The following is a 10,440-nucleotide window of genomic DNA, read 5'->3' on the forward strand; positions in this document are numbered from 1 at the left end:
CATGACTGCAGGGATTCATCTTCTTGGTTCTTTCGGTAAAGTCACGTATAAGGGAATTCTCACGACGTTTCAGCCACAACGCAAGCAGCCGTCTTCAGGTGAAGAACAGGACTGTCGGAAAGACAGCGTCTGAATGAACACCACCAGGCTTGGCAGCGTATATTTAAGCTGGGTTGGAGGGGGAAGAGCGCCTTGACAAAGGGATTTGCATATCAAGAGGAATTTAGCATATTTATGGAAATGCAGGCATGGAATTAGTCACTACTTGTGGAATGAGTTACAGCAGCAGAGGTTAGAGTAAATGCGATTGGTATTACCTTAGAGTCGCGGCATCTCTTCAGAAAGGTGAGAGACTCGATTAGCTGAGCCTTCTTATCACGGAGTTTGTTGTCTCTTAAAAACCTTACATATACACACACAGATACTAAGGTATTGTGAAAGCCCGGTGGGCCGTTTGTACATTTCTCCACCAACAAAATTAGAAGAAGCTTGCAAAAGTCCAAAATGTTGTAGAAATTGTGGGGTAAATAGTTGATGTTAAAGGTTTCCGAAAATTGTGGACACCCCCTTCAAAAAATATATTTACACCACCCTACATACAACAGAGGAAGTAGTATCTATTGACTCTGTAGTTGTATCTACTGACTGTACAGTAGTATCTACTGAGCCAGTAGTAGCTACTGACTGGAGTATTATTTACTGATTGTAGTAACGACTGACCGTAGTAGTATCTACTGGGCCTACAGTAGTATCTACCGACTCTATAGTAGTAACAACTAACTGTATAGTAGTATCCACTGACTATAGTAGTATCCACTGACTATAGTAGTAACTACTAACTCTATAGCAAGATCTACTCTCTATTGTAGTATCTACGGACTTTAATAGCTACTCACCGTACTAGTATGTACTGACTGTATAGTAGTATATACTGACTGTAGCAGTATTGGCTGACTGTAGTGGTATATACTGACTGTTTTAGTATCTACTAACACTATATAGCAGTATCTACCAACTCGATAGCAGTATCTACTATCACTACAGCAGTGCATACCGGCTGAGGTGGTACCTGCTATCACTACAGCAGTGCATACTGACTGGTGGTACCTGCTTTCACGACAGCAGTACATACTGTGGTGGTAGCTGCTATGATTACAGCAGTGCATACTGACTGGTGGTACATGCTATGATCACAGCAGTGCATACTGACTGTGGTGGTACATGCTATGAATACAGCAGTGCATACTGCTGTGGTGGTACCTGCTATGATCACAGCAGTGCATACTGTGGTGGTGGAACCTGCCATGATTACAGCAGTGCATACTGACTGGTGTTACCTGCTCTGATGACAGCAGTACATACTGTGCTGGTACCTGCTATGATGACAGCAGCACATACTGTGGTGGTACCTACTATGATGACAGTACATATTGTGGTGGTGGTACCTGCTATGACAGTACATACCGACTGTGGTACCTGGTATGATGACAGCAGTACAAACCGACTGTGGTGGTACCTGCTATGATCACAGCAGTACTGTGGTGGTACGTGCTATGATGACAGCATTACATACCGAGTGTGGTGGTACCTGCTATGACAGCAGTACATACTGTGGTGGCATCTGCTATGATGAAAGCAGTATATACTGTGGTGGTGGTACCTGCTATGATTACAGCAGTGCATACTGCTGTGGTGGTACCTGCTATGAGTACAGCAGTGCATACTGACTGTGGTGGTAGCTGCTACTTTACTTAATAACCAGGCTACAGTCTACATTACTGACTGCCAGTACACTAACCCAGCTTAATAACTATTTGTACAGTCTACATTATAGACTGCCAGTACACTCACCCAGCTTAATAACCAGGCTACAGTCTGCATTATAGACTGCCAGTACACTTACTTTACTTAATAACCAGGCTACAGTCTACATTACTGACTGCCAGTACACTCACCCAGCTTAATAACTATTTGTACAGTCTATATTTAAAGAATCGATTCGTGGCGCGCTCGGGTTTATTTTAATTTACTGAGTTTTATTTTCATTGCTCTGAAGTTTTCAGAAGTTTTTAAATGTATTTTTCCCCCGGGCAACGCTGGGTATATCGACTGTAACAAGAGTGGGGTGTCGAGGGCTAGTCCCGTGCAGAGCCTCCGGCCTCGCCTAGATTGCCCAGCCGGGCGAGGCTGGGGGCTGGGCCGCTACCCCCCCCCCCCCCGCGCTAGAATAATAGTCTAATCTCTATAATTTTATTATCTACCGACCCTATAATAGTGTAGTGGTGATACGCGCTGGGGTAGCGATCGGGTGCCAGCACGTAGTGATTGGCTGTGTGTGTGGTGACGCGCGCTGACGGTGAAGGATCAGGGGTCAGCGCGGGGTCGTGGGTTATGTGGTGCTGATTGGCTGTGTGCCGGTGACGCGCTTGAGAGGGAGTGATCGGGTGGCAGCGCGTCGTGATTGGTTGGGGAGTGGAAACACGCGCTGGGGGAAAACGGATCGTAGAAATAGCGCGTCGTGATTGGTTCACTAAGGAGCGATGCTCACGTCGAGGTCCGCATCCGCTCCGTCTCCCGTGAGGAGGGACTATATAAGGTGATGCACACAGGCGTACGGGGAGAGTGTAACCAGCGAAGACTGAAGACGGAGAGGAAGAGATAGGGCCCTGCGGTACCTAGTCCCGCTGTCCTGTGGGGACCAGGACTCTGTGTAACCCAGAGGCGGAGTGTAGGGTGAGCATGCAGTGTGAGCATGCAGTGTGTGTAGCCAGAGGCATAGGGTCTACACGAGACGAGTGATGTGTGTGTAGCCAGAGGCATAGGGTCTACACGAGACGAGTGATGTGTGTGTAGCCAGAGGCATAGGGTCTACACGAGACGAGTGATGCGTGTGTAGCCAGAGGCACAGAGTCTACACGAGCTAAGTGAAGAGTGTAGCCAGAGGCACAGAGTCTACACGAGCTAAGTGAAGAGTGTAGCCAGAGGCATAGAGTCTACACGAGCTAAGTGAAGAGTGTAGCCAGAGGCAGAGAGTCTACACGAGCTAAGTGAAATGTGCAGTCAGAAGAATAGAGACCACACGTATCGTGACAAGTCAAGATTTAATAAAAAGTGTGTTACCCGTCAAGGAGTTTCCTGCCGTCATTTCCAATACTTCAACTGGCGTCAGAAGTGAAACAGTCTTCCAAGCATGGATACAAGGAAGACCAGTCGGACCCACGGGATTGACCGCGAGGATAACCTTGACGACTCGGGCCAGCTGCCATCGGGGGGTGAGGACGAAGAATGGCCCACGCTGCAGGATCCGCCGACGGCGCCGGGCGAGCGACTGGGGACCGATGCCGTGCTCCGCGAGGCGCACTCCCGTCTGGCGGAGCTGCTGCTCGCCGCCGCGTCCATCCTGGCGGAAATCAGCTCGTCGGCAGGAGCGGGGACGGCGGCGGACATTCTACAGGGTCGCCCCGCAGATTCCCGCCAAAATGACTTGGCCATTCCCGCCATTTCATCTGCGCCGACTTTTGGTGGGAACGGCGACCGCCACGTGGCGGCGGTTCTCCAAGCGCGCCCGCTTACGTCATCAACGCGCGCTGCGGACCGCCATCAGACACCCGCCACTGGGGCCGCCATCTTACACACCGACGGGGCGGCGGAAAGGAACCACGAGGCAGAGGACGACTTCATTTTTCAACAGCGCCTTCCCGCATTGTCAGCCTTCAAGGCGGAAGGCGGGGACTGGGGCCAATTTCAGCGCAGGTTTTTGGCGCATCAGGAGATGTCCGCCTGGTCCGACGCTACGGCGCTGCGGGCACTGCCTGCCATGTTGGACGACAACGCGCTCGCGGCCTTCATGTCCGCACGGAGGTCGGACCGCTCCACGCTTAAGGCAGCGCTGGGTCTCATGGCCAAGGTCTACGGACCTCCCTCGGCGTGTCGCCATCATTTTTATGCAAGGCGGAAGGCGGACACGGAGACCGCGCTCGCCTATCGCACGGCGTTGCTGGCTCTCGCCGATGCCGCATTCCCTCGTATGGACGAGGAGGGTCAAGATGCGATGGTTTTGGAGCAGCTGCTTCAGTTGGCGCAGGACCTGGGGGTCCCCATCAACACGGCCGTCGAGATCGATATTTCTTCCTTGCGGGTCGCTACGAGTATACAAGCGCACGAGGTCCTTCAACGCAAACAGGGGGTCGTCTGCAACGCTGCCGTGGCCTCAGCTCCGGGTCCGGTGATCACCGAACCCCAAGTCGTCAGCCCACGAGAGGAGGCGTTTACCGCGGGACGACCAGGGGACTGGAGGTCGGGGGGCCGTTCGCCTCTGCGATCGGCCCGCAAGCTGGAGCAACCGAGATCTCCGACAACCCTCATCACGTGTTATAACTGCGGCCTCCGGGGCCACGTGGCGTCCGGTTGCCACGCTCCACGTCAGTGCGCCATGGGATCTCGGCTGGACGACGACCAAGGCCCCAAGTCATCCCTACAAACCCCGGCAAGTCGCGGCACCTCACATGCTCGGCCCACATACTCGACACGCATGGGCCGTCGCGGTGCGGCGGAGGAGGGCCGGTTAGGGTTCGGGGATTCGGTTCGGCGAGGGGGGTTCGGCCGGGACCGGGGAGACATTGAATGGTCGGAGTTGGGGCACAGAATTGTGGCTGCTTCAGCGGGTTCATCCGTCGTTACGGGATCTATTGATGGGGTCGAGGTCAGGGTGTTAGTGGACACGGGGGCGTCAGCGACTATTATATCGGACCTCATTTACAACATTCTCCCCGTCCAATGCCGTCCGCTGCTCCCAGTGGATGTGCCATTTTACGCCGCTAATGGGGGATCGTTGGGCATTATCGGTCAGATTAGGGCGTCCATTTGCATTGGAGATATCAAATTGTCGGGACCCGTTTTCGTTTCGTCTTCTTTGGTGGTTCCTTGTCTATTGGGCACTGATTTTTTGGCTAAGATGTCCATTAAAATTCTCATCGATCAGCGTTGCATTGAACTACCATCGGGTCGCCGTATTTCATTTTTGACGAACCCTACTGAGATTCAGACGGCGTGCGCTACGATACAAGCGTTGGCGACACAGACCGTACACGTGCCCCCGGGTTCACAGATGTTAATTCCCCTCCGGTTGCGGAAACCATGGGTGGGGGGGACTTCGGAACAAGGCATGTTTTTGGGTCCTTCTAACAGGGCTGTCGGGGGGGTCGATTTGTCGGTGGCTCACACTTTGGTTCGGGCTGACAAGGATCCGTTTGTGATGGCTTTAAACGCTGGGTCGCGGCCAGCCGTCATTCAGCAGGGCACCGTGCTGGCTCACGCGGCACGGGTCCCTGCGGATGAGCGGCTGGTTGCGCAGGTTGATCCGAGCCCCACGCAGAACATTGAACCGAGGGAGGACCTTGAATGGGTCCATTCGCTGTGCGCGGACTCGGACGATTTGTCAGCGGTACAGTTGGGTGCGCTGCGCGAGTTGCTAATGGAATTTTCTGATGTGTTCAGTAAACATAAGTATGACATTGGGTGCACGGATTTGTACGCCACCACATTGACACGGGCGATGCGGCACCGGTCAGGCTAAATCCCTTCCGACTGAGTCCTGCTGAGAAGGAACATGTTCAGTCGGCCGTTAACGATATGCTAGAAGCCGACATTATTTCGCCTTACTCCAGTCCTTGGGGAGCACCTATTGTGCTGGTTAAGAAGCAGGACGGGTCCTTGCGATTTTGCGTAGATTTCCGTCGCCTGAATAAGATCTCTGTGGCTGACGCGTATCCGCTCCCCAGGATAGACGAGTCCCTCGATGCATTGTCTGGTGCGCGATATTTTTCGACTCTTGATTTATTATCGGGATTCTGGCAGTTGCCACTCGACGAAGAGTCTAAACCTAAGACAGCATTTCGGACTCCAGGGGGCCTGTTCCAGTTTAACCGGTTACCCATGGGACTTCACTCCTCTCCAGCGACGTTTCAGCGCCTTATGGAGTTGGTTTTGTCGGGCTTGCAATGGGATACGTGCTTGATTTACCTTGACGATGTCATTGTTTTCAGTAAAACATTTGAGGAACACCTCCAGCGATTGAGAGGGGTGTTCTTACGAATGCGATCGGCTAAATTAAAATTTAAACGGCCAAATGCCACCTTTTTCGTAAGTCCGTTAGATACTTGGGTCACATTGTCGACTCTTCGGGGATCTCTACCAATCCCGCGAAGACGGACTGTGTCAGTTCATGGCCGACACCCACGTCAGTTTCGGACATGCGCAGTTTCATCGGGTTTGCTTCGTATTACCGCCGATTCGTTGAGCACTTCGCCACTATTGCAAAACCCTTGCACGCTCTAACGGCGAAAGGAGTGAAGTTCCGATGGGGACCGGAGGAGGAGGCCGCGTTCTGCTCCCTCCGGGACGCCTTGGTGGGTGCCCTACCCTTGCGCTATCCGGATTTTGCGAGTCCCTTCTTGCTAGATACGGATGCTAGCAACACGGGCATTGGGGGGGTGCTATCCCAAGTCGTTGGGGGAGTCGAAAGGGTGGTCGCTTATGGTAGCAGGGTGTTGTCTCCGGCGGAGCAGCGCTACTGCGTCACCCGTCGCGAACTGCTTGCCATTGTTTTTTTTGTACAACAGTTCAGACCGTATCTCTATGGTCGTCACTTTACGGTCCGGACGGACCACGCGGCGCTACAGTATTCATTGAGGGTCGCCCAACCCTCGGGCCAATTGTCACGGTGGTTGGAAGTCCTCCAGGACTATCAGTTCACGACTACATACCGTAAGGGGTTGCGACACACAAATGCCGATGCCCTGTCGCGATTGTTGCCTTGTCAGAAATGTGCGTGTCTATCGGGATCGGCGCGTTGTAAACCGCCGGTTGTGGAAGATATGGGGGCATTGGCTGCGACCGCGGGCGCACCAATCGGGGATGTCCCCGCTACCTCTCAGGGTCAGGACTCGCTGCTCTCACTGTCGCTGAGTGAGTGGGGCCGTCTCCAAATGTCGGACAGCTCCCTGCTAGCATTGCGCCGCAGGGTGGGGGGTCCCAAAGAGGACCAGGAGCGAACTGGCTCCTACGTACTTAAACAAGCCATGTTAATGAGATGGGACAGTTTGTCCCGGCGGCATGCACTTGTGGTGCCTTCCGCTGTGAGGGGGAAAGTTGTTTTGGCCGCACACGAACGCCTCTTGCATTTGGGAGTAAACAAAACGCTTGCCCTGCTTCAGCGTGACTATTATTGGCCGGGGATGGGGAGTGACGTGGTGAATATTCTGAAGGGATGCGTTGAGTGCGCCAGGCGAAAACCACCGCCGTGGCAGCTAATCCACCGCTGCAATCTATTCAAGTCTCGCGCACTAACGAGCTCGTTGCGCTCGATATTCTGGGGCCCTTTCCAGTCACGCCTAGGGGTAATAAGTACCTGTTGGTGGGGGTCGAATATTTTACCCGGTGGCCTATGGCGTGGCCACTCGCCAACCAGTCGGCGGCGGCTGTGACGGACGCCTTTGTCCAGGGCTACGTCCTGGACAAGGGGGCTCCCGAACGCTTGCTGACCGACCAAGGGAAAATTTTTTCAAGTAAATTGCTGCAAGAGGTGTGCGATCTGTTGGGTACTAAGAAGGTGCGTACCTCCCCGTACCACCCGCAGACGGACGGGATGGTGGAGAGACTCCACAAGACTTTGACTTCTATGCTGTGCCAGCGGGTGTGTGAGGCACATGTTGATTGGGACCTGCAGGTCCCGGGGGTCCTCGCCGCGTATGGAATGGCCCCCCATGCAGCGACGGGGTTTTCCCCATTCTATCTGATATACGGTCGGGAAGCCGACCCGCCCATGGAAACGCAGCTTGGCCTATCCGCACCACGAACTAATTCAAAATTGGCAGAACATATTAAATTTAATATTCATAAGCTGACAGAGGCAAGGGAGGCCGCACGGCTTAATTCGCGGGCTCGCCAAATTGCTAACGAGCGGTTGCGTGCACGGAAGGTGTCCGTGCACGACTGGAAACCAGGTGACAGGGCCTGGCTGCATTGCCCTCAGGCACCTTTGGCTACGTCGCCTAAATTGTTGAAGCCATGGCGGGGACCCGTGGAGGTCGTGCGTGTTGCACGCCCCCAGTGCGTTCAGATAAAATGGGGAAAGCGACGGTGGTACGTCCACCCCTCCCGACTGAAACCGTTCTCGCCTCCATATGGCCTCCCCTTGTGTCGTGAGGGCCGAGCATGTGACGTGACCGACGACCCAAAGGGGAAAATGTCTCTGCCTGATCCTCACATGTTTCCGCCTGATCTCCTCCCAGATGTCTCGGAACTGACAGCGGCCGACCACCGGCGGCCGGATCTTCGCGGCGGGGCCGGTCCTTTCAGGCCCGATCCGCGCCGTCTAGAGCAGCCGGAGCCACCGGACGGTCGTCAGCGTCCCGTCCCATATGACGGACCGGCCAGACGGACTCGCGCCAGGTCGCGCTACTTTTTATGACCTACCATGTGAGGAGTCGAGGAAGCTGGAGCGCCTCGTCACTGCGTTTAGTCACAGAGACGCTGGGCGCGTTCATTTTCTGGAAATCGCTTTTATTGTGTTGTTCGTCGGGCTGTATATAGCTTCTTATCGAGGTGTTGTGTGTGTTGTTGTTGACTTTTCTTGTGTTAGTTGTCAATTTGTACATAGGTTGCTGTTGTGTTGTTGTTGTTGCGTTACGGGGCACACTGGGGGGTGGGGGTTTTGTTGTGTTAACGTTGTGTGATGTTGTTGGTTAGCAGCTGGGCCGGCTGCGAGCTATGTGGGAGGGGGTGATGTAGTGGTGATACGCGCTGGGGTAGCGATCGGGTGCCAGCGCGTAGTGATTGGCTGTGTGTGTGGTGACGCGCGCTGACGGTGAAGGATCAGGGGTCAGCGCGGGGTCGTGGGTTATGTGGTGCTGATTGGCTGTGTGCCGGTGACGCGCTTGAGAGGGAGTGATCGGGTGGCAGCGCGTCGTGATTGGTTGGGGAGTGTAAACACGCGCTGGGGGAAAACGGATCGTAGAGATAGCGCGTCGTGATTGGTTCACTAAGGAGCGATGCTCACGTCGAGGTCCGCATCCGCTCCGTCTCCCGTGAGGAGGGACTATATAAGGTGATGCACACAGGCGTACGGGGAGAGTGTAACCAGCGAAGACCGAAGACGGAGAGGAAGAGATAGGGCCCTGCGGTACCCATTCCCGCTGTCCTGTGGGGACCGGGACTCTGTGTAACCCAGAGGCGGAGTGTAGGGTGAGCATGCAGTGTGAGCATGCAGTGTGTGTAGCCAGAGGCATAGGGTCTACACGAGACGAGTGATGTGTGTGTAGCCAGAGGCATAGGGTCTACACGAGACGAGTGATGCGTATGTAGCCAGAGGCACAGAGTCTACACGAGCTAAGTGAAGAGTGTAGCCAGAGGCACAGAGTCTACACGAGCTAAGTGAAGAGTGTAGCCAGAGGCATAGAGTCTACACGAGCTAAGTGAAGAGTGTAGCCAGAGGCAGAGAGTCTACACGAGCTAAGTGAAGTGTGCAGTCAGAAGAATAGAGACCACACGTTGTATCGTGACAAGTCAAGATTTAATAAAAAGTGTGTTACCCGTCAAGGAGTTTCCTGCCGTCATTTCCAATACTTCAATAGTAATTGCACACATTGGGGTGGGGGGAGAGAAAAGAGGACGTGAAACTTTGATGTATTTACCTCAGCGTCGCGTGTAAATGTGTGCGCATAATTTTTAACGCGAGTGAGAAATGGCGTCCACCCTGCAGCGATGGCGCGCTGCCCGTTGCAACCCTCGGTCAGCGTCTCGCACATGCGCAATGGCGTGCTAAATAAATAAATAAAGAGCAATCGCACTAAATCGATAATTAAACCGCTTTAAAATTTAGGGACGAAAAACGGAAATGCCTATTCCCACCACGGGGCTCGGGGCGTGCCTCCCGGCAAAAAAACGTCGCGACAAACCCCACGGTCCGAGAGCCAAATCCCCCGTGAGCGTACGCAGATGGACGGACAGAGACAGACAAAAAATGAGTCTTATAGGTTAGACTAGCGGTAAGTACCCGGCGTTGATCGGGCGAAAAAGGAAGATACACACATGGACTTACACACATACATTGACCCACACACATAGAAACACATCAACTTAGACGCACACACACACATATATGGTTAAATCCAGGAAAGGATCGTTAGCAGGCCAGCCTAAATGTTTCTAACTGGCGAAGATGTTCCATTAGGGGGGTGCATGTTTCGCAAGCGTAGAGAAGGGAGGGAATTACCGTGGCCGAGAAGACCTGGAGCTTCATGCGGAGCGAAAGACCAGGTAGCTTCCACACAGCATTACGCAACTGATGAAAAGATAATGCCGCTCCACTGATTTGGAGTGAGACCTCTGCTGTTAAACCGGAGCCGGTCATGAGCACACTGGGCAGGTATTGGAATCTCG

This window comes from Lampetra planeri, chromosome 78 (assembly GCF_965212315.1).
Source record: "Lampetra planeri chromosome 78, kcLamPlan1.2.h2, whole genome shotgun sequence".
Taxonomy (NCBI): domain Eukaryota; kingdom Metazoa; phylum Chordata; class Hyperoartia; order Petromyzontiformes; family Petromyzontidae; genus Lampetra; species Lampetra planeri.